This window comes from Myxocyprinus asiaticus, chromosome 35, assembly GCF_019703515.2.
Source record: "Myxocyprinus asiaticus isolate MX2 ecotype Aquarium Trade chromosome 35, UBuf_Myxa_2, whole genome shotgun sequence".
In the NCBI taxonomy this organism is placed as follows: domain Eukaryota; kingdom Metazoa; phylum Chordata; class Actinopteri; order Cypriniformes; family Catostomidae; genus Myxocyprinus; species Myxocyprinus asiaticus.
In genome coordinates, this window is record NC_059378.1 from 42,124,812 (window position 1) to 42,149,572 (window position 24,761).

Sequence of the window (24,761 nt, forward strand, 5' to 3'; positions counted from 1 at the left end):
ATATATATATATATATATATATATATATATATATATATATATATATATATATATATATATATATATATACACACACACTATACACACACACACACACACACACACACACACATATATGTATTTCCCTTTTTGGTTGATTTAAATATTTATGATTAGTCATAACGCAGTATGATTAAATAAATATGTATATTTGCCTTTTGAGCTAATTTGTTACAATAGTTCATAATGCCTGAACATTGTGTTGAAATCTCTGTGTGTAACTACCTCTCTCTTGTCAGTAATATTGTGATTGTGATTTGTTGGTGTGCCTCTTCCCCTTCCCCTGTCTCTCAGCTCTTGGCTCGGAAGGAGAGGGGGGAGAGCGAGGAGGTCCTGGGGGAGCTGCTGTGCTGCCTGGAGGGGATCATGAGGCAGGTGGGGGAGATGATTGACGCTCAGGAGGAGGCTGCATTGAGGCGGGCCGGGGTGCAGAGAGATCAGCTGGAGCAGGAGATCGCTGAGCTGAGGGGGAGGAAGGCTCGGATTGAGCAGCTCTCTGCATCTGAGGATCACACCTAGTTTCTGCAGGTCAGAATGTGTTTCATTGGAGAGGCATGCAATGAATGGGCTGCTGGGACTCCTGAGCATTAAAGTGCTGCAATGCTGTACAATAGAATAATATATAATGTAATGCAATAGAATACAATAGAACAGAGTGGAATGAAATACAGTAGAATGCAATACATTAGAATATATTTAAATGCAATAGAATACAATAAAATAGAATGGAATGCTGTAAAATACAATACATTAGAATAGAATGATATGCAGTACAGTTGAACACAATTTAATTAAATGTAATGTAATACAATATAATCAAATGACATGCAAAATAGAATACAACTGAATTTAACACTTGAACCGTTATCTTTCGTCACTTTCTTCTTTTTGTTTTTTGTTTTTTGTTTTTTTTGTTTTTGAACGGACAACCGCATTGCATTGACAGTACGCAGATTTGTTTACATTTTCAAATCTCATTAATCCCATGGCGGTTCTAGTGTTAATGCAATGCATTACAAAATCCATTATAATACAATACAATGGAATTAAATTAGAATGGAGTGCAATAGAATAAGTTATGAGTTATTATTAATTTTTTAGCAGACACCAGGCCTCTTATCCAGGGTGACTTACATTTTTTACATTTACATCACATTATTTTATACATACAATTACCCATTCATACAGTTGGGTTTTTACTGGAGCAATCTAGGTAAAATACCTTGCTCAAGGGTGCAGCAGCAGTGTGTCCTCCACCAGGGATTGAACCCTTACAAGACCTTCCGGTCAGGAGTCCAGAGCCCTAACCACTACTCCACAATGCTTCCCTAAATAAAATTAATAGAATAAACTGACATAGAATAGAAAATAGAATAGAATGATGAATTGAAATGGAATTAAATGCAATACAACACAATACAATAGAATGAACTGCAATAGAATAGAATGCAGTGGAACACAATATGATCATTATCAATATAATACTACCATGTCATATAATACAACAGAATGAAATGCAATACAGTACAATATAATGCAATGTAGTACATTACAATGCAATAGAAAACAATAGAATGGAATGAAATGCAATTCAATTTGCTTTTATACAGTGCTCTTAATTATTATTATTCATTTATTTGGCTGATGATGTATAATTATTATTATTTTTTTAATAAATGTAGTCGTTGCCAATTATTTTTTATTATTTTCTCCCAATTTGGAATGGCCAATTATTTTATTATGGTCGGCTCATTGCTACCACCCCTGTGCTGACTCGGGAGGGCGAAGATGAACACACTCTGTCCTCTGAAGCATGTGCCGTCAAGCCGACTGCTTTTTTTCACACTGCAGACTCACCGTGCAGCCACCCAAGAGCTACAGCGTCGGAGGACAATGCAGCTCTCAGATAGCTTACAGGCAAGCCAGCAGGCACTTGGCCAGACTACAGGAGTCACCGGTGTGCGGTGAGCCGAGGACACCATGACCGACCTAACCCTCCGTCCCCCGGGTGATGCTCGGCCAATTGTGCGCCGCCCCTTGGAAGCTCCCATCCTCGATTGGCAAAGGAATAGCCTGGATTTGTACTCGTGACTTGCAGGCTACAGCGTGCATCTTGCACTCACGTGGAGCACCTTTACTGGATGCACCACTTTGATAATGATAAAATTCTGGTTCCGACTCCTAGTTCAAGGGTACAGCATCCAATGAAAATGTTTCCAATAGTAATGACTATTATGAGCAGCCCCTCTGCCCCATATGCTCTTCTCCACACTCCCCCTGTAGAGTTTCCAGTCTGTCTGTGCCCCTCCCACCCCTCCTGCTGCTCAGCAGACCTTCCATGACATGGACGACTCTTTCTGGACTCTGAGGAAAGCCTTGTCTCCACTCAAAGAGCACCTCGAGTTGATGAAAGCAACTATAGCAGATTGTTGCAAATAATCTGTAAGCAGTCAGTGCAGAATCACTGCTGTAGAAGCAGCTGAAAAGACAGGATTCTCTCCAACCAGCTTGAATCATTAGAACATTAAGTTTAGACCACTCAAAACACCTGTCTGGTTTGTCTTCCTTAGTTTGGAATATTACACATATTCAGAATACTCTGCATGTTAAAATACTGAATGAGAATTCAGGTAAATAGGAAGATTAGAGCTAATCTGGGCCTGTGAATCTTTTGTAATTAACATTTTTATTGATTCATGTGCATATGATAGTGAAAAAAACAACACATATATAATGAATCAACATTTTACATTTAAACCCTACTAATACAATCCCACCCTGACCCTTAACGAACACCCCTGTGGTCCCACATAACACACACACAATCCAAAAAAATAAAATAAATATATATATATATATATATATATATATATATATATATATATATATATATATATATATGTATATATATATGTATATATATGTATATATACATACACCTACATAAAATATATATATATATATATATATATATATATATATATATATATATATATATATATATATACATAAATAAATAAAATAATAAACATACATGATTAAACTACACTCTCCACATCCCCTCCCCGAGATTCCCCACCAAAAAACTAAATATTTGCCCCATTTTTTAGCAAATAAGTCCCTCAACCCCAGCCTTCTACTTATCGCCTCTTCAAATGCAGCTACCCTTCCCATTTCCACACACCACTCCGAAAACGAGGGTGCTCCATTTGACTTAAAATTACTTGCCTGCTGATCATGAGACTGGTCATAACCCAATTTTTTTATATGATTGTTCCCTAAATGCATGACCGTCCCATCACCCAAAATACAGTGTCTGGGACAAAGCAAAACCTGAGTGTTCAAAACGTCGCACAAATACCTCTGAACCCTCAACCAAAACTCCTGGATCTTAACACACCCCCAAAAGACATGGGTAGTGTCTCCAACTTCTGACTGGCATCACCAGCAAGTGGGTGTGTCTTTAAGACCAAGCCTATATAATCTAGAGGGGGTCCAATAAAATCCATGTAAAATCTTAAATTGCATAAGGTGAACCCTTGCATCTCTAGATACAGACTTGACATTTTTAAGAATCTTAGTCCACACTCCATCCTCCAATACAAAATTCAAATATTTTTCCCATACTCTCTTGAGAGAAGTCAAGGCTCCATCCCCCAGACTCTGAATTAGTAGGGTGTAATACACTGATGCGTCATGGCCTTTTCCAAAAGCAGCAATCACCTCTCCCAAAGCACCTGCCGCTTTAGGGGGGTGCGTGCCACTCCCAAAAATAGTGCAGAGTAGGTGGCGAAGCTGTAAATACTTATAAAACTGAGATCTGGGAATGCCAAAATGTTGAAACAAATTTTCAAAAGGTCTCAATACTCCACCCTCATATAGGTGTATTAACCCCCCTCACAATCCAGTCTGACCAACTTATTAATACATAGTTTAGGGTTCTGCCATATGCTCGAGGCAACATTTAAATAAATGTCAGAATTAAACACTCTGGACACTTTTGTCCATATCGAGTGCAAATGCAAAATAACGGGGTGCGACTTAACCCTTCCGGCTAGTTTGATCGAAAGGCTTTGCAGTGGCGAGATAGGGGCAAGAACTTCCTTTTCAATACAAAACCAGGGAGGGGCTCTCTCAGGTGGAAGCGACCAGTGAGCCAAATATCTAAGACCGAACGCATAATAATAAAACAAAATCTTGGGTAGGCCTAGCCCTCCTTTGTCAATTGGCCTATGTAACTTATTGAAATTTAACCTGGGGCGCTTACCATACCAAATAAAGGACTTCGCTATGCTATCAAATTGCTTGAAATAAGAGAGGGGGACATTTACAGGGAGAGACTGAAGCAGGTAGTTAAATTTTGGAATACAGTTCATTTTAATAACATTAACCTTCCCAATCATCGATAAATGTAATGAAGCCCACCTGCCCACATCGCTCGAAAACCTTTTTATTAAAGGGTCAAAATTAACTCTAACTAAATCAGACAAATTTGCTGGGAATAAAATCCCCAAATACTTAATGCCCTGTTTGGGCCACTGGAAGGCGCCCGGCTGGAAAGCCGTTTCTGGGCAGTACGCTGTCAGCGCCAAAGCTTCGGATTTAGACCAGTTGACTTTGTATCCTGAGAACTTGGAAAAGGAATTAATAATTCTGTGGAGGCAAGGCACAGATCTAGTAGGTTCAGAGACAAATAATAAAATATCATCTGCGTAAAGCAGAAGCTTATGCTCCACACCTCCCACTGTCACCCCTGGAAAATCATCCTCCTTTCTTACCGCGGCTGCTAATGGTTCCAGGGCAAGACAGAACAATAATGGGGAAAGAGGGCAACCCTGTCGAGTGCCCCTATCCAGAGTAAAATAATCGGAAATTAATCCATTTGTTTGTACCGTCACTACTGGGTGTCTATGAAGTAACTTAATCCAACCAATAAATGTACTCCCGAACCCATACATTTCCAAAATCTTATAAAGATAATCCCATTCTACCATATCAAATGCCTTTTCACCATCAAGTGAGATGGCAGCGACTGGAGATTGTTCATTCGCCACTGACCACATGATATTGATAAGACGCCTGATGTTATCAGAAGAGTTACGGCCCCGAATAAATCCCACCTGATCTATATGTATAAGAGATGTCATAACTTTACTTAATCGGTTAGCCAAAATTTTTGACAATATTTTTACATCTAGTTGGATCAGGGAAATTGGATGGTAACTTTTACACTCGCTTGGATCTTTGTCCTTTTTAAGAATCAGACTGATCCGGGCTTGTGTCATGGTTGGAGGAAGTTTTCCCTTCTTTAATGATTCCGTATAAACTTCTAACAAAAGTGGAGCCAGTTCTGTAGCATAAGATCTAAATAATTCTGCGGCAAATCCATCTGGCCCCGGAGCCTTGCCAGTAGGTAGGGACTTAATTACCTCGTTAAGCTCCTCCAAGGTTATCTCAGAATCAAGTTTTGCTCAGTCGTGAGTTTAGGAATATCTAATGGTTCCACAAAGTTTCAAATATCTTCATCAGTAGATGAAGACGTGGAACTATAAAGATCAATATAGAATTCTTAAAAAGCATTATTAATATCAATGGCTGAGGTAAATATTTCACCACCAGCAGATTTCACTGAGGGAATGATAGAAAAAGACTCTCTCTGCTTTATATATCTAGCCAAAAGCTTCCCTGCTTTGTCCCTTGACTCAAAGTATGACTGTCTTGCCCTGAATAACCAAAACTCCACTTTCTGTGACAAAATAGTATTATATCTATATTTCAATCGGGTCAATTCTCTGAGGCCATCAGCTGACATATGGCGCTTCAGCTTTGCCTCTGCACTTTTAATATTCTCTTCCAACTCCATGAGTTCTCGTGCTTTGGATTTTTTGACGAATGAGGCATAATGTATGATCCGACCCCTAAGAACCACTTTAAGTGCCTCCCAAGCCACACCCACAGAGGATACTGAGGACCAGTTGGTCTCCATATAAACATTGATTTCAGTCTTTAACATTTGTTGGAAATCAGAATTTTGCAGAAGGGATACATTAAGGCGCCAACTATATGATTTCTTTTTCTCTATATGTGGCATCACCTCTAAATTCACCAGGGTGTGATCTGAGACTAAGATGTTTCCAATTGAGCAATCAGCAACAGATGAAATTAGGGATTTGGATATAAAAAAAAAAAATCTATTCTAGAATAAATCTTATGGACTGATGAAAAAAATGTATAGTCCCTAACGGATGGGTTCAAAAGTCTCCAAATATCCGAAAGACCAAGATTTTTACACATCCTGTAAAGTGTCAGTGTTGCTTTAGGGGGTTTACACACTTTTGCTTCACTATGATCAAGGACTGAGTCCATCAAAAGATTAAAGTCTCCTCCCAATATTATATCATGAGGGGTGCCAGCAGCTTGTAGCATCCCTTCAAGATCTATAAAAAAGCCCTGATCATCAGCGTTAGGTGCGTAAATATTAGCCAAAATCAGACTTTGCCCTTGAATTTCAGCTAAAACAATAATTACTCTTCCTAATTTATCTTTAATCTGTTTGAGAAATTTGAATTGTAAATGTTTATTAATCAATATAATGACTCCCTTGCTTTTACTTGAGCCAACACTAAAGAAAACATGTCCACCCCATATCTTCCCAAATTTTTCAGCTTCCTGCTGGGAGAGATGTGTTTCTTGAAGAAACACTATATCATATTTCTTACGTTTAAGAAAAGTAATAACCTTCCTTCTTTTTATGGGGTGCCCCAACCCGTTCACATTCCATGTGAAGAGAGATAGTACACTCATATTAACAACTGACATTTTGATATAATAAAAAAAATTGTGTGTGAAAAACAAAATTATACAGACCACATTCCCCATTAGTGAAACAATCAACCCCCGAACATCCCCCAGAACAAAACAAACAGAAAAAAGAAAAACATGCGCATTAACCCCACGCACGACAGCGCCAACCGGCGACAATCCCTCTAAACTCAAAAGGTCCATGAACGCCCACGAGAGCCCCCACGACAACTTTGACATCGGATTGCTCAATTTTGCCTCACAAATTTGTGAGGCAAAATTACATAACAGAAAATACATTGTAAAATAGACCCAGTCAATAGGAAGAATGAACACAAAGAATGTGTAGATTCATTCACAGAACTGTCTCAAAGGTGTGATTTTCCACAAAACAAATTTCAGCTGATATAAAACAGTTCAGAATCCTCGGACAGACAAACGAATGTTCAGTGAGCCAGCTGTTATGAGTTCAGCGGATGACGTGATCATTCCAATGTCCCGTAAAAAAAAAAACTCAACAAAACAAACTACAGCCAACAGGAGGAATAAGCATGAAGAACGAACAGATTAATCCACAGCTGTTCCAAAGGAATGTTATTCAACAGAACAAGCTCCAGCCGCTAGGCGGAACCAATACAAAAAGAAATAAAACCGGCATCCCAGTTCCCCGGATGGTCGAGTCAATTCACTCGGAGGCTGCATAAACGTATATACCATGACTTACACAATCCGTCAGCTTTATAAAAGACATTCTTTGTGTGAGCATGTAGATATTTTGCGGTCATCCGCAGTGTCTACTCTCAAACTGGCCGGGAACTTCAATGCAAATGTAATCTTCCATCGATGCAAAAGTTTCTTAAGGAAAAGTGTTATTCACAAAACAAGCTCCAGCCGCACGGCGGAGCCAACGCAAAAAACCCAAAATTTCGCCCAGCTTCCTAAAGAGTTAGGTACAGCGAGTCAGGCCCACTCACATGAGAAACATCCAATGGTTTACTCAGTCATTGATTCTATAAAAGACATTGCCAGATTTGGACATGTGAATACTTTGCGACCGTTTTTCGTTTCTATTCTCAGTTTGGCAGGAAACATCAGAGCGAACGAGATCTTTTTCTGATTTAAGAGTTTCTTACATTCCTTGAACCGATCGTGTTTCTCTCTTGTCGAACTCGCAAAGTCTGGGAACAAGAAAACATTATGGTTCTTCCAAGAAAGCTTCCCTTTGCTCCTCGCCTGGCGCAACACAAGATCTTTATCGGATGATCTCAGAAATCTGGCCAGAATCGATCGGGTCCTGTCTCCCTCAGCAGATCTGTGAGTTGGGACTCTGTGAGCTCGCTCGATTTCCAGCTTGTGGCCTGTTATGTTGAGCAGACTCGGGAAGAGCTCGTCCAGGAATTTCACCATATCTCTGCCCTCCTCATGCTCAGGAATTCCAACAATTCGAACGTTATTCCTGCGGCTTCTATTTTCAAGATCTTCAAGCTTTTCAAGGAGATGTTCTAAATCAACTATGGTCGTGGGCGGATTAGCGGTTAATTCCCTCTCCGAAGATTCCAGAAAATCGATTCATTTTTCAACATCAGACACTCTTGTAACTAACTCAGAGAATTTTATTTGCATCACCGTAATCGATCGACATATTACAGCGAGATCCTCCAAGCCAGCAAGAATCTTCGTCAGCATCACCGACATGTTGGACAACTGACGCTGGATCTCCTCTCCCGCCGCGCCATCCAAATCGAGTCTCCGGTCTGTAGGCCTGTCGGGGCTTTCATCCTGAACACGTAAGTGTCTTTTAATATCTCCAGAGCCCGAGGATTTTGACTTCTTTGCCATGTTTTGCAACAAAGGACAAATGTGTAACTGGGTGTATCAAATTTCACCAGATTATAACATGAGTATAATCAGAAATTCAGCAAAGTGCGAATTGCTCGCACGTCTGCTCCTTGCATGGCGTCACCTAAAACCCTGGGCCTGTGAAACTAACCGCATGTGTTGGATCAGATTTTAATGGTTTCTTACTTTTGGTTTCTGTAATTGTGAAAGGTCACAGAGCAGGATTTTACAAAATGGGACAAACACCCAACAGAAGCCCTGCATACAGACTTGAAAAAACACCTAACAATGCATGCAGGGCTGAATTAGGCCAATTCTCACTATTAATCAATATACAAAAAAGAGACGCTACATTTTGGCTCCAACTAAAAGATAATAACCAAAATTCTTACCCCCATAAAGCAGCCCTGCAGTGCCAAGAGCAGAGCCCAAAGAAGAGTCCCCTCAGCCAGCTGGTCCTGAAGCTCACTGAGCAGAGCAACATTGACATCAGTCAGCTCCAGGACAGCACTGCAAAAATGATTCAAATTCGATTAAACCAAATTCTAAAACACCTCAAACACAAAACAAACTGCAGTGCCAGTGGAACCGACACCCTGGCACAATACCTGGTGACTGTTAGAAACACAAAGCAGAGGCAAATCCTGACCAAATCCAGGCAGCTCAGCAACCATAGCCTGGGCAAAGAGATGGGGGGAGAGAGAGAGAGAGAGAGAGGGTAAAGAGGAGGTGTTCTGCGTATACATGTATCTTTGGATTTTATTTTTCAAAGTAAAATTATGAATCAAAGTCTGTAAATAAAGTTTTGTTTTTAATTTGAATTGAATTTGGTGTAAGAGAGGGGTGTTTTGAGAGTTTTTTTTTTTTTTTTTTTGGGTAAAAAGAGAAACTGAGTGAGTGACTTCATATAGAAAGAGAGAGGGAAAGAGCGAGAGAGACTGGGTAAAGAGGTAGGATATTTTGGGAAAGCCGTGGAGGGAGAAACTGGAAACATTGATTTTCTCATATTAATGATGATGTTAATGAAGCCTCTCTGCTCTCAGTGTTGGCAACTCTGGACCCTGATACAGCACACCCCCGACTCATCCGGTCTGAGGACCTGAAACAAGTGAGATGTGGAAAGAAAATGCAGTGTCTCCCTGACAATCCAAAGAGATTTGAAAAGCGTCCCTATGTCCTGGGCAGAGAGGGCTTCAACTCAGGGAGACACTACTGGGAGGTGCATGTGGGGGAGGGGATTTACTGGAATGTCGGAGTCGCCAGAGAGTCTGTTGAGAGGAAAAGGGAGATTAACTCGACCCCACAGAATGGTTTCTGGGCTGTAAAGATGAGGGATGGATAAGTTCTGGTGTGGTGATGAACTTCTCCCACTGAGACTGGCTTCCCAGAGGGTGGGGGTGTATCTGGACAATTTCCTTCTACAACGCAGACATCAGAACTCACATCCACACTCTCACTGACACCTTCACTGAGACTCTCTAGATTCCATACTTCTATACCCTTCACATAGGAGAAGGTGAATGTCAGAAAATGAAGTGCATTTAATGAAATAAATCAGAACCAACTCCCATATATATAGATATATAATTTAAAACTCCAATGATTCTATGAAAACAGATTGAATATATTAATACTACAGGTATCTGGTTTTGTTTTTTGTTTTTTTTAAATTCTAAACATGTTTTAATAAATTTTACTGTTAATAATCATGGTCATGTATCTGCCTTGAATCATCATGAATAAACATTTAAACACTGACACAAACAGTAATTCTAGAATAGTCAATGCCTATTAACAATTTGGTGACCATCAGAATCATAATAAATGTAACCATACTGCAAACTCTACCGGAGTTGGTATCCATTGCAGTTGGTTCATGATTTGAATGACTTTTGGTACTTTACACTTCCACCTTTTTTGTCTTCCATCCACAATTCTTGGATCGACTTGTCTCCCTTTTTCTTCCTGTTCTGTCTCGTAGGCAGTCCTTAGGGAGTGTCGGTGTTAATTTATTCATGAAAATAAGACAGAAAAGGCTTTCTGACAAGTGTTTTTTTTTTTTTAGAATTTAAGGACAAGGTGTAAACACAGAACTGTCAGAAAAGATTTTGTAAAAAATTCTAAACACCGACACTTTAATGAATAGAGCCCAATGTAATATAAATATAATAGTTCTGTATCCTGCTCCTAAAAAAAAAAAAATCTCCCACAGCAAAAAATAATACAAAAATAATAAATAAAAAAAATAACCAAACATGTGTAATCCAAAGAAACCCAGGAAAAAAAACAAAGCAAATTTTTTTTTTAAAAAAATCCAAAGAAATCAAAGCAATGTGCTTCTTGGACCAATTAGAAAATACGAATAAAAAATCACATTGATCTCACTGGCTTGCCTGCTTGTCCATAGGCGGTCCAGTTGGTACCCGCAAGCAAGGGAAAATAGGTATCGAGCAGCAGCAAAAATCCACCAAAATAACTGGAAGTATTTTTCACACTGTGTGTTATGTCTGTCTGTGTCGTGCGGTGTGTCTGTCTGTGTTGTGCGGTGTGTCTGTCTGTGCTGTGCGGTGTGTCTGTCTGTGCGGTGTGTCTGTGTGGTGTGTCTGCAGTGTGTCTGTGCAGTGTGTGACTGTGCAGTGTCTGTATGTTGTGTCTGTCTGTGTGTTATGTCTGTCTGTGTGTGGTGTGGTGTGTCTGTGTAGTGTGTGGTGTGTCTGTGCGGTGTGTCTGTCTGTGTGTGGTGCGGTGTGTCTGTGCGGTGTGTCTGTCTTTGTGTGGTGCGGTGTGTCTGCAGTGTGTCTGTCTGTCTGTGCGGTGTGTCTGTCTGTCTGTGCAGTGTGTCTGTGTGTGTGTGTCTGTCTGTGCGGTGTGTCTGTATGTTGTGTCTGTCTGTGTGTTATATCAGTCTGTGTATGGTGCGGTGTGTCTGTGCGGCGTGTCTGTATGGTTTGTCTGTCTGTGTGTCTGTGCAGTGTGTCTGTGCAGTGTGTGTCTGTGCAGTGTGCCTGTATGTTGTGTCTGTCTGTGCGGTGTGTCTGTATGGTGTGTCTGTCTGTGTGTTATGTCTGTCTGTGTGTGGTGCGGTGTGTCTGTGTAGTGTGTCTGTCTTTGCGGTGTGTCTGTGTGGTGTGTCTGTCTGTGTGTGGTGTGGTGTGTCTATCTGTGCTGTGTGTCTGTCTGTGTGTGGTGCGGTGTCTGCAGTGTCTGTCTGTCTGTGCAGTGTGTCTGTCTGTCTGTGCGGTGTGTCTGTACGTTGTGTCTGTCTGTGTGTTATGTCTGTCTGTCCGTGGTGTGTCTGTGTAGTGTGTCTGTCTGTGTGTGGTGCAGTGTGTCTGTCTGTGCGGTGTGTCTGTCTGTATGGTGTATCTGTCTGTGTGTGGTGCAGTGTGTCTGTGCGGTGTGTCTGTGTGTGGTGCGGTGTGTCTGCAGTGTGTCTGTCTGTGCGGTGTGTCTGTATGTTGTGTCTGTCTGTGCGGTGTGTCTGTATGGTGTGTCTGTGTGTGGTGCGGTGTGTCTGTGCAGTGTGTCTGTCTGTGTGTGGTGCGGTGTGTCTGTCTGTCTTTGCGGTGTGTGTCTGTGCGGTGTGTGTCTGTATGTTGTGTCTGTCTGTGCGGTGTGTCTGTCTGTGTGTTATGTCTGTCTGTGTGGTGCGGTGTGTCTGTCAGTGCAGTCTGTCTGTGTGGTGTGTCTGTCTGTGCGGTGTGTCTGACTGTGTGTGGTGCGGTGTGTCTGCAGTGTGTCTGTCTGTCTGTGCCGTGTGTCTGTCTGCAGTGTGTCTGTGCAGTGTCTGTACGTTGTGTCTGTCTGTGTGTTATGTCTGTCTGTGTGTGGTGCGGTGTGTCTGTGTAGTGTGTCTGTCTGTGTGTGGTGCGGTGTGTTTGTCTGTGTGTGGTGTGTGTGCGGTGTGTCTGTCTGTGTGTGGTGCGGTGTGTCTGTGCAGTGTCTGCAGTGTCTGTCTGTCTGTGCAGTGTGTCTGTCTGTGCGGTGTGTCTGTCTGTGTGGTGTGTCTGTATGTTGTGTCTGTCTGTGCGGTGTGTCTGTATGGTGTGTTTGTCTGTGTCGTGCGGTGTGTCTGTCTGTGTCATGTGGTGCAGTGTGTCGTGCTGTGCATGGTGTTTCTGTGTAGTGTGTCTGTCTGTGTGTGGTGCAGTGTGTCTGTCTGTGCGGTGTGTCTGTCTGTATGGTGTGTCTGTCTGTGTGTGGTGCGGTGTGTCTGCAGTGTGTCTGTCTGTGTGGTGTGTCTGTGCGGTGTGTCTGTATGTTGCGTCTGTCTGTGCGGTGTGTCTGTATGGTGTGTCTGTGTGTGGTGCGGTGTGTCTGTGCGGTGTGTGTCTGTGCAGTGTGTGTCTGGGCGGTGTGTCTGTATGTTGTGTTTGTCTGTGTGTTATGTCTGTCTGTGTGTGGTGCGGTCTGTCTGTGTGTTATGTCTGTCTGTGTGTTATGTCTGTCTGTGTGTGGTGCGGTGTGTCTGTCTGTGCGGTGTGTCTGTCTGTGTGTGGTGCGGTGTGTCTGTCTGTGTGTGGTGCGGTGTGTCTGTCTATGAGGTGTGTCTGTGTGCGGTGTGTCTGTCTGTGTGTTATGTCTGTCTGTGTGTGGTGCGGTGTGTCTGTCTATGAGGTGTGTCTGTGTGCGGTGTGTCTGTCTGTGTGTGGTGTGGTGTGTCTGTCTGTGTGTGGTGCGGTGTGTCTGTCTGTCTGTGCGGCGTGTGTCTGTGCAGTGTGTCTGTATGTTGTGTCTGTCTGTGCGGTGTGTCTGTATGGTGTGTCTGTCTGTGTGTTATGTCTGTCTGTGTCGTGTGGTGTGTCTGTCTGTGTCATGCGGTGTCTGTCTGTGCGGTGTGTCTGTGTGGTGTGTCTGTCTGTGCGGTGTGTTTGTCTGTGTGTTATGTCTGTCTGTCCGTGGTGTGGTGTGTCTGTGCAGTCTGTCTGTGTGTTATGTCTGTCTGTGTGTTATGTCTGTCTGTGTGTGGTGCAGTGTGTCTGTCTATGAGGTGTGTCTGTGTGCGGTGTGTCTGTCTGTGAGGTGTGTCTGTCTGTGTGTGGTGCGGTGTGTCTGTCTGTCTGTCTGTGCAGTGTGTATCTGTGCGGTGTGTGTCTGTGCAGTGTGTCTGTATGTTGTGTCTGTCTGTGCGGTGTGTCTGTATGGTGTGTCTGTCTGTGTGTTATGTCTGTCTGTGTCGTGCGGTGTGTCTGTCTGTGTCGTGCGGTGTCTGTCTGTGCGGTGTGTCTGTGCGGTGTGTCTGTCTGTGCGGTGTGTCTGTCTGTGTGTGGTGCGGTGTGTCTGCAGTGTGTGACTGTGCAGTGTCTGTATGTTGTGTCTGTCTGTGTGTTATGTCTGTCTGTGTGTGGTGTGGTGTGTCTGTGTAGTGTGTGGTGTGTCTGTGCGGTGTGTCTGTCTGTGTGTGGTGCGGTGTGTCTGTGCGGTGTGTCTGTCTGTGTGTGGTGCGGTGTGTCTGTGCGGTGTGTCTGTCTTTGTGTGGTGCGGTGTGTCTGCAGTGTGTCTGTCTGTGTGTGGTGCGGTGTGTCTGTCTGTGTGTGGTGCGGTGTGTCTGTCTGTCTGTCTGTGCGGTGTGTGTCTGTGCGGTGTGTGTCTGTGCAGTGTGTCTGTATGTTTTTTCTGTCTGTGCTGTGTGTCTGTATGGTGTGTCTGTCTGTGTGTTATGTCTGTCTGTGTCGTGCGGTGTGTCTGTGTCGTGCGGTGTGTCTGTCTGTGCGGTGTGTCTGTGTGGTGTGTCTGTCTGTGCGGTGTGTCTGTCTGTGTGTGGTGCGGTGTGTCTGCAGTGTGTCTGTGCAGTGTGTGACTGTGCAGTGTCTGTATGTTGTGTCTGTCTGTGTGTTATGTCTGTCTGTGTGTGGTGTGGTGTGTCTGTGTAGTGTGTGGTGTGTCTGTGCGGTGTGTCTGTCTGTGTGTGGTGCGGTGTGTCTGTGCGGTGTGTCTGTCTTTGTGTGGTGCGGTGTGTCTGCAGTGTGTCTGTCTGTCTGTGCGGTGTGTCTGTGCGGTGTGTCTGTGCGGTGTGTCTGTATGTTGTGTCTGTCTGTGCGGTGTGTCTGTATGGTGTGTCTGTCTGTGTGTTATGTCGTCTGTATGTGGTGTGGTGTTTCTGTGTAGTGTGTCTGTCTGTGTGTGGTGCGGTGTGTCTGTCTGTGCGGTGTGTCTAGGCGGTGTGTCTGTCTGTTTGGTGTGTCTTTCTGTGTGTGGTGCGGTGTGTCTGCAGTGTGTCTGTGCGGTGTATCTGTCTGTGCGGTGTGTCTGTCTGTTTGTGGTGCGGTGTGTCTGTCTGTTTGTGGTGCAGTGTGTCTGCAGTGTGTCTGTCTGTGCGGTGTGTCTGTGCAGTGTGTCTGTGTGTGGTGCGGTGTGTCTCTGCAGTGTGTCTGTGTGGTGTATCTGTCTGTGCGGTGTGTCTGTCTGTGTGTGGTGCAGTGTGTCTGCAGTGTGTCTGTCTGTGCGGTGTGTCTGTTTGTGTGGTGTGTCTGTGCAGTGTGTCTGTGCGGTGTGTCTGTCTACGCCCGGTGTGTCTGTCTGTGTGTGGTGCAGTGTGTCTGCAGTGTGTCTGTCTGTGCGGTGTGTCTGTTTGTGTGGTGTGTCTGTGCAGTGTGTCTGTGCGGTGTGTCTGTCTACGCCCGGTGTGTCTGTCTGTGTGTGGTGCGGTGTGTCTGCAGTGTGTCTGTCTGTGTGGTGTGTCTTTCTGTGAGGTGTGTCTGTCTGTGTGTGGTGCGGTGTGTCTGTAGTGTGTCTGTCTGTGTGGTGTGTCTGTCTATGTGGTGTGTCTGTGCAGTGTGTCTGTGCGGTGTGTCTGTCTGTGCGTGGTGCAGTGTGTCTGTCTGTCTGTGCGGTGTGTCTGTGTGCATTGTGAAGTGGAACCACAGAGAGTGATGAAAGAAAGCTAAGGCAACTAAGCCAAGGTTGCAAAGCCTAAGCCTGCCAAAGCTAAGAAGTTAGCCCAGAAGTAATAAATCACCGCTGTGAGAATTCACTTCAGCAAACCCAAATGCTCTTCTCAGAGCCAACACATCTTTATAAAATCAGCCCATATCCAATGTATTGTTTACATATATGCACACTATATGCATTTGTGATTTAATGGGATAGTAGGCATGCAAATAAGCAGTCCAATATTTTGCATTGTTCAGTGGTGGAAAAAGTATTCAAATGTGTTACTTGAGTAAAAATACTGATACTTGGAAAAAAATTTAAAGAAGTAAAAGTCAAAGTATCCTTCTATAAAACTACTTGAGTAAAAATACAAAAGTATCTTATCTTAAAAGTACTCAAGTATGAAAAGTAAAAAGTAGTCACCCTTAAATTCTACCCATGGAACTCTGCTGTTACCCTGAGTTACACAACAAGTATATTACACAGGGCACTACTATTTTACACAACCTATACAAATACCTATTTAAATTACGTTTAAATCTCAAATCAGGAATTTAAACAGCAAACCTGTATTCACAAATACAACACAATTCATGAAACAATTCTAGGATCATTAAACAAGTTTGAGTTAACTATAGATGAGACACATGGTGTTAACTACCAGGCTTCAGTTCAGTGCTAAACTTTCGCTTTATGCCAGACAACAAAAAAGCTAGTTAACTACATAAACTCGGGCGAAGTACGATATGTACACTGGAAATGGTAGCGCAATATTTGTACAAGCGTCTTTTGGATACAATGTATTAATAACAATATTATTTAAAATCCGTGTGCATATTTGCACATTCAGTTTCTTTATTCTGCTTTCAAAAAAACTGAAGCAAATTAAAATTAATACGATTTAAAGCTAATTGAGTTTTTAAAAAAACAAAACAAACATTAGTAATAAGACTTTGTTTATTAAAAGACTTGTTCACAGACAATATATTACGTTCAAACATGGCTTAGTGTACACAGTGAAACCAAACAGCACTGCATTGCATATTATATTCTTTTCCATTTTTTCATTCTGATTTTAAGTCACAGTGACACAAAATAACAGACTAGAGATCATTTAGTTGTTTTTGCATTGTGCATCTGTCATTTAAACAAATTTTACAATGAACTCATTTCTCAATGTAATTGAGCCAAATTGGGAATTGGTAAATGTTTTTTGTTTTTTTGCAGTTAACATTTTTATTGATTCATAAGTTAACACAAAGAAAAAACAACATATATATTTAATGAATCAATCACTTTTAACATTAAAACCCCACTATAACCCCTCCCCCTACCAATCTCCCACCCCACCCTGACCCCCCCACGAACACCCCTGTGTTCAATAGAATATAGACAAAAACACATAAAAAACACAAAACTAAAACAACAACAAACAAAAAAAAAAAGAAAATGCAATAATCAAATATAATTAAAAACTAAACTAAATTACTCTCTCCAACACCCCTCCTCGAGAGTCCCCCAAAAACGCTAAATAATTGCCCCATTTCTTATTGAAAAAATGTCTAACTCCCATCCTTCTGCTCGACCCCTCCTCAAAGGCAGCCACCCTCCCCATCTCCGCACACCACTCCGGGAACGAGGGTGCTCCATCTTACTTCCATACCCGTAAAATAACCTGCCTACCAATCATCACACTGGTCAAAACCCAATTTTGTATGTACTTATCCTCCAACTTTATCCCCCGATAAAGGGGCAGAACGAGATTTGAGTGTTCAACACATCACATACAAAACTTTGCACCTTCAACCAAAATTCTTGGATCTTACGACACCCCCAAAAAACATGGGTGGTGTCTCCATCTTCTGATTGTCTTCACCAGCAGGTGGGTGTGTCCTTAAGGCCAAGCCTATACAATTTATAAGGGGTCCAATAAAATCTATGTAAAATCTTGAATTGCATAAGGCGCACCCTTACATCTCTAGATGCAGACTTGATGTTTTTTAGAATCCTAGCCCACACTCCCTCCTCCAATAACAAATGTAAATCTTTCTCCCATAATCTCTTGAGAGAAGTTAAAGCTCCGTCCCCCAGACTCTGAATTAGCAGGGAGTAATACACTGATGCCTCATGACCTTTTCCAAAAGCAGTAATCACCTCTCCCAGAGTATCTGCTGCTTTAGGGGGGTGCATGCTACTCCCAAAAACAATACAAAGCAGGTGGCGTAGCTGTAAATACCTATAGAACTGAGATCTGGGAATCCCAAAATGTTGAATACAATTTTCAAAAGATCTCAACACTCCACACTCATATAGGTCACCGAGTGTATTAACCCCCCTCACAATCCACTCTGACCAACAGAGACTTATTAATACATAATTTTGGGTTCAGCCATATGCTCGAGGCTACGTTTAAATAAATATCTGAGTTAAACACTCCGGACACTTTTGTCCGTATCAAGTGTAAATGTGAGATAACGGGGTGTAACTTAACTTCTCCAGTTAATTTGATAGAAGGGCTTTGCAGTGACAAAATAGGGGCAAGAACTTCCTGTTCAATACAAAACCAGGGTGGGGCTCTCTCAGGTGGAAGTGACCAATGAGCCAAATGTCTGTGACCGAATGCATAATAATAAAACAAAATCTTTGGTAGGCCAAACCCACCTTTGTCAATCGGCCTATGTAACTTACTCTGGGATGCTTACCATTCCAAATGAAGGACTTCGCTATGCTATCAAATTGCTTGAAATAAAAGAGGGGGACATCTGTAGGTAGAGATTGGAGCAGGTAGTTGAATTTTGGAATACAATTCATTTTAATTACATTAACCTTCCCAATCATAGATAAATGTAATGAAGCTCACCAGCCCTTTTTGGGCCACTGGAAAGTGCCTGGCTGAAAAGCCGTTACTGGGCAGTACGCTGTCAAAGTAAGCTTTGGATTTAGACCAATTAACTCTGTATCCTGAGAACTTGGAAAAGGAATTAATAATCATGTGGAGGCAAGGCATAGATCTAGTGGGGTCAGAAACGAATAATAAAATATAATCTGCGTAAAGCAAAATCTTATGTGCCATACCTCCCGACATTGTGGAATATTTTTATCAAGTTGAATGATTATACTTGATTAATTTATAATGTAATTATAGCCATTTTATTCTACAATTATTTCTGATGGTCAAGCATGTATCTTACTGTGTGTGTCTATGTAGAGGCCTGTGTAGGAATGGAATGTGTTCACATATGGTAAACTGAGTTTTCTGTTTTGACACTAGAGAAAATATATGGTGAGGCCCCTCCACAGATGTTTCCTGTCCACTCCTTAAAAAAACAGACTGGAGTCACAGAACAAAATGATAGATAATAGTGACACGGCACCATCAGCCCTGGAAAATCACCCTCCTTTCTTATCGCGGCTGCTAATGGTTCCAGGGCAAGACAGAACAATAATGGTGAAAGAGGGCAACCCTGCCAGGTGCCGCTATCCAGAGTAAAATAATCTGAAATTAATCCATTAGTTTGTACCGCTGCTACAGGGTGTCTATAAAGTAACTTAATCCAACCAATAAATGTACTCCCGAACCCATACATTTCCAAAATCTTAAAAAGATAATCCCATTCTACTATATCAAATGCCTTTTCAGCGTCAAGTGAGATGGCAGCGATCGGAGTCTGATCATTCATCACTGACCACATGATATTGATGAAACACCTAATGTTATCAGAAGAGCTACGGCCCCAAATAAACCCCACCTGATCTATATGTATAAGAGATGTCATAACTTTACTTAACCAGTTAGTCAAAATTTTTGCCAAAATTTATACATCTAGCTGGATCAGGGAAATTGGACTGTAACTTTTACACTCGCTTGGATCTTTGTCCTTTTTAAGAATCAGACTGATCTGGGCTTGTGTCATGGTTGGGGGAAGCTTTCCATTCTTTAATGATTCCCTATAAACTTCTAACAAAAGTGGAGTTAGTTCTGTAGCATAGGATCTAAAAAATTCAGCAGCAAAGCTATCTGGCCCCGGAGCCTTGCCTGTAGATAAGGTCTTAATTACCTCGTCAAGCTCCTGCAAGGTTATCTCAGAATCAAGAGAATTTTTTTGCTCATTCATCAATTTAGGGAGATCTAATGGTTCCACATCAGTAGACGAAGATGTGGAACTATAAAGATCAAGGTAGAACTCTTTAAAGGCATTATTAATATCAATGGCTGAGGTAAAAATTTCACCACCAGCAGATTTCACTGAGGGAATGGTAGAAGAAGACTCTCTCTGCTTTATATAACAAGCCAAAAGCTTCCCTGCTTTGACTCCCGACTATTTTCCGTGACAAAATAGTTTTATATCTGTATTTCAATCAGATCAATTCTCTGAGGCCATCAGACGACATTTGGTGCTTCAACACTGCCTCTGCACTTTTAATATTCCCTTCCAACTCCACGAGTTTTCGTGCTTTGAATTTTTTGGTGAATGAGGCATAATGTATGATCCAACCCCTAAGAACCACCTTAAGTGCCTCCAAAGCCACACCCACAGAGGATACTGAGGACCAGTTAGTCTCCATATAGACATTGATTTCGGCCTTTAACATTTGTTGAAAATCAGGATTTTGTAAAAGGGCCACATTAAGGCGCCAACTATATGATTTCTTTTTCTCCGTATGTGGCAACACCTCTAAACTCACCAGGGCGTGATCTGAGACTAAGATGTTTCCAATTGAGCAATCAAAAACAGATGAAATGAGGGACTTAGATATAAAAAAAAAAAATCTATTCTAGAATAAATCTTATGGACTGATGAAAAAAAATGTAAGGTTCGAAAGTTGCCATATATCTGCAAGACAAAGATTTTCACACATCCTGTGAAGTGTCAGTCTTGCTCTAGGGGGCTTACACACTTTTGCTTCACTATGATCAAGGACTGAATCCATAAAAAATTTAAAGTCTCCTCCCCGGGGCCTGGGTAGCTCAGTGGTAAAAGACGCTGGCTACCACCCCTGGGGTTAACTAGTTCGCTAGTTCGAATCCCAGGGTGTGCTGAGTGACTGGCTGGCCAGGTCTCCTAAGTAACCAAATTTGCCCGGTAGCTAGGGAGGGTAGAGTCACATGGGGTAACCTCCTCGTGGTCAATATAATGTGGTTCGTTCTCGGTGGGGCGCGTGGTGAGTTGAGCGCGGATGCCGCGGTGGATGGCGTGAAGCCTCCACACGCGCTATGTCTCCGTGGCAATGCGCTCAACAAGCCACGTGATAAGATGTGTGGGTTGATGGCCTCAGACATGAAGGCAACTGGGATTCATCCTCCGCCACCCGGATTGAGGCGAATCACTACGCAACCACGAGGACTTTAAAAAAAAAAGCACACTGGGAATTGGGCATTCCAAATTGGGTGAAAAAAATATTCTCCCAATATTATATCATGAGGGGTGCCAGCTAGAGGAACCCGAAGAGACCCGGAAATGTGCTATCCAGACCCAGACCCGGCTATTATTTGAAATCTGGACCCAGACCCGGCCAGGACACACAGACCCAACTGAACCCTATCGGCACAGATCCCACAGCTAATTGCTAAAAATTTAAAAGTAAAAAGTAAATTTACAAGTTGTGAAAATAAAACTTTGTGTCTTACCTTAAGTAGCCTTCTCTCCTGTACCTGACCATGATGCATACAATCCATCCTCCTTAACAAGAAATTTGGTATAATAACATCCATGTTGTTCCTCTCTTGCTGATTGAAAGAGCATGTATAATCCACTCATTATTTCAGCTTCAAAAGTCCACTTGCTGTCACGGTGGTGGATGACAAATGCAACTTTGCAGCTGTGCAGCTTTTTTGTATCTCGCATAATATGATAACTTCCACCGTTTGCCCTTTTGAACTATAATAACTATTGCTCGTATAGTGCCACGGCCGCTGACATTAGCATTACTAATTTGCTGTCATCTGTGCTCTCTGAGACATGTCTGACCATAGATTTTAGATATACAAAGCAAACCAACTCCAACCACAATATCTCAAAAATTGCGCCTACGCCAATAATGCACTTCGGTTTACATCATCTGTCAAACACCGATGTGGCGGAATAAGTCCTGCCTTCTAAATAAAAGAGCCAATCGTCAATTGGTAAAGTCATCGCGTCACTGCAGAAGCTCTGGTTGACTTACTGCACGCATGCGCATTAGCTGGAGAAACCTGAAATATAAGCTTTTTAACGCAATTTGAGCTAGAGGTCTTCACGTGTCCAAAGATTCTCATCCTAATTTTGCAAAACACACACAGCACTTCCACATCGTGATTCATCATCACTGGCGCTGTCTGACTCAATCTGATCATGGCCGGTCTTCTCGGATTGACTCGGGTATTGCACACAATGTTAAACAGACCCAGGACCCAAAGTACAAGAATGGGACCTGACCCGGACCCGGATGACCGTTTAAAATATGGACCCAAACCCGTACGGGTTCCGGGTTGGGTCCCAGGTCCTCGGGTTCGGGTGGACCCATGAAGAACTCTAGTGCTTGCAACATCCCTTCAAGATCAATAAAAAAGCCCTGATCGTCAACGGTAGGTGCGTAAATATTAGCCAAAATAAGACTTTGTCCCTGAATTTCTGCTAAAACTATAAAGAATCTCCTTAATTTATGTTTAATCTGTTTGAGACATTTGAATCGAAGATGTTTATTTATCAATATAATGACCCCCCTGCTGTTACTTGAGCCAGCACTAAAGAAAATATGTCCACTCCATATCTTCTCAAATTTTTCAGCTTCCTGCGGGGAAAGATGCGTTTCTTGAAGAAACACTGTATCACATTCCTTACGCTTAAGAAAATAAATAACCTTCCTTCTTTTTATAAGGTGCCCCAACCCATTAACATTCCACGTGGTGAGAGACAATCCACTCATATTAACATTTGACATTTTGATATAATAGACAAAATAAATCAAGACAAGATTATACAGACCACATGCCAACATTAGTGCAACAATCAAACCCCGACCCCGCCCCCCCCACCCCCCAATCAAACAAACAGAAAAAATAAAAACGTGCGCATTAACCCCGTGCACGATAGCGCCAAACGGCGTCCATCCCTCTAAACTCAAACAGTCCATGTACGCCTACGAGAGCCCCCGCGACAACTTTGCTATCGGATAGCTCAAGTCCAGTGTTTCTGCACAAATTTTGTAAGGCAAAACTACATAACAGAAAATACTTTGTAAAACAAACCCCAGCCAATAGGCAGAATAACCACAAAGGACGTGTAGATTTATTCACAGAACTGTCTCGAAAGTGTGTTCCTCCACAAAACAAATTCCAGCCGATATAAAGCCGTTCAGTTTCCTCGGACAGACAAACAAGTGTTCAGTGAGCTGGCTGCTTATGAGTGCAGCAGATGACCTAATCATTCCAATTTCCAGCAAAAATACTCCACAAAACAAACTCCAGACAACAGGAGGCATAAGCATTCATCAACAGATTCATCCACAACTGTCCTGAAGCAGTGTTATTCCACAAAACAAACTCCAGCTGCTAGGCGGAACCATCACAAAAAGAAACAAAACATACATCCCGGTTCCTCGGATGGTCAAATGTCAAATTCGCTCAGAGGAGGCATAAAAAATATACCATGACTTACTCAGTCCGTCAACTTTATAAAAGACATCCTTTATTGTAGGCAAGTAGATATTTTGCGTCCATCCACAGCATCCATCCTCAATCTGGCCGGGAACCCCAGTATAAAAGTGATCCTCCTTCAATGCAAAAGTTTCTTGAAGGAGAAGTGTTATTCCACAAAACAAACTCCAGCCTCTAGTTGGAACCAACACAAACAGAAACAAAAATAGCGCCCAGCTTCCTCAGACTGTCGAGTGTATGTTCAGCGAGTCAATTCACTCACATGAAAAACGTCAAATGGCTTACTCACTCCAATGTATTTATGAAGGACAGTGCTTGCTTGTGACATGTAAATACCCTGTGGCCATCCTTCGTTTCTATTCTCAGTTTGGCTGGAAACATCAGTGCAAAAGCAATCTTCCGTTGATGTAAGCTTTTCTTACACTCCTTGAATCGATCGCGTTTCTCTCTTGTTGAATTCGCAAAGTCCAGGAACAAAAAAATATTGTGATTCTTCCAAGAAAGCTTTCCTTTGCTCCTCGACTCGCACAACACGAGATCTTTATCTGAAAAATGTGGCCAGAATTGATCTGGGCCTGTTTCCCTCAGCAGATCTGCGAGTCCCCGGTCTACAGGCCCGTCATCTTGAGCACGTAATTGTCTTTTTATATCTCCAGAGCCCGAGGATTTTGACTTCTTTGCCATGTTTACCTCAAAGAACAAATATGTGACTGGGTGTATTGAATCTCACCGGATTATAACATGAAAATAATTTTAAAAACTAGCAAAGTGCGCAGAGCTCATCGCTTACACGTCTGCTCCTCGCATGGCGTCACGTGACCCTCCGAATTGGTACATTGTTAAAAGAAAGTAGTCATAAAACACGAAAAACTTTTACTAAAGCATAGAAACACATCGCTTGAATACTATGCCAATAATATTACATTTAATAATGTAGTAGTCTAGTTATGTAATTAGTAATGATTTAATCAGTAATTAATTAGTTATTATTATAATAAAATTATTCAAACTGTATTGGGAAAAGGTGCCAAATTCAAATCTGTAACCAGAAATGTAAGAAAGAGAGGGAGGAGGAGGAGGGGAGGGGTAGCGTGCTGCTCCTCGTGACTCCAGTGCCCTCTTAACCAATCAGATAAAGCCGTGCCATTCTCTTTTCGAAGAATGATGATTGGTTCATAATGGAACATTTGAATGGTTGTCGAACTGTAATTTGCATAAAACCGGTATAAATACAGGAGCTGAGCTGGTTAGTCATTCAGCATTTAAACTTTTTTACAGACATAAAATGCCAGAACGTAAAGCTGCACCCGTTCCCAAGAAAGGTTTCAAGAAGCCGTCGATAGAGCCAGTCAAAGGGAGGAAAGAAGTGCAGCAAATCCAGGAAGGAGAGCTACGCTTTATGTCCTGGTAAGGATTAACTTCCAGGCAAGACGGAATTTCCGGAGTGGGGCATCTGGAGGATGCTTAGTATGTATTGGCAATAAACCTGGTTCTGATTGTTAAATAAGTCTCCTTTAAATTATTCAATGCAATACTGCAGTAGTGAGAGCCAAAAATAATAAAATCTTCTAGC

The 24,761-nt window shown here is 42.2% G+C and overlaps 1 long non-coding RNA gene across 2 annotated transcripts in view; it reads right to left on the reverse strand.

Moving 5' to 3' along the window:
- Positions 1 to 9,185, reverse strand: part of LOC127426526 (uncharacterized) — a 58,712-nt gene extending 49,527 nt beyond the window's left edge. For both annotated transcript variants that reach the window (XR_007894794.1, XR_007894793.1), the window contains exons 1-3: positions 9,072 to 9,185; positions 1,262 to 1,367; positions 265 to 642 (exon numbers count right to left, since the gene is read on the reverse strand). This is a non-coding gene — a long non-coding RNA (uncharacterized LOC127426526). The remainder of the gene's footprint in view (positions 1 to 264; positions 643 to 1,261; positions 1,368 to 9,071) is intronic.
- Positions 9,186 to 24,761: the final 15,576 nt, after the last annotated feature.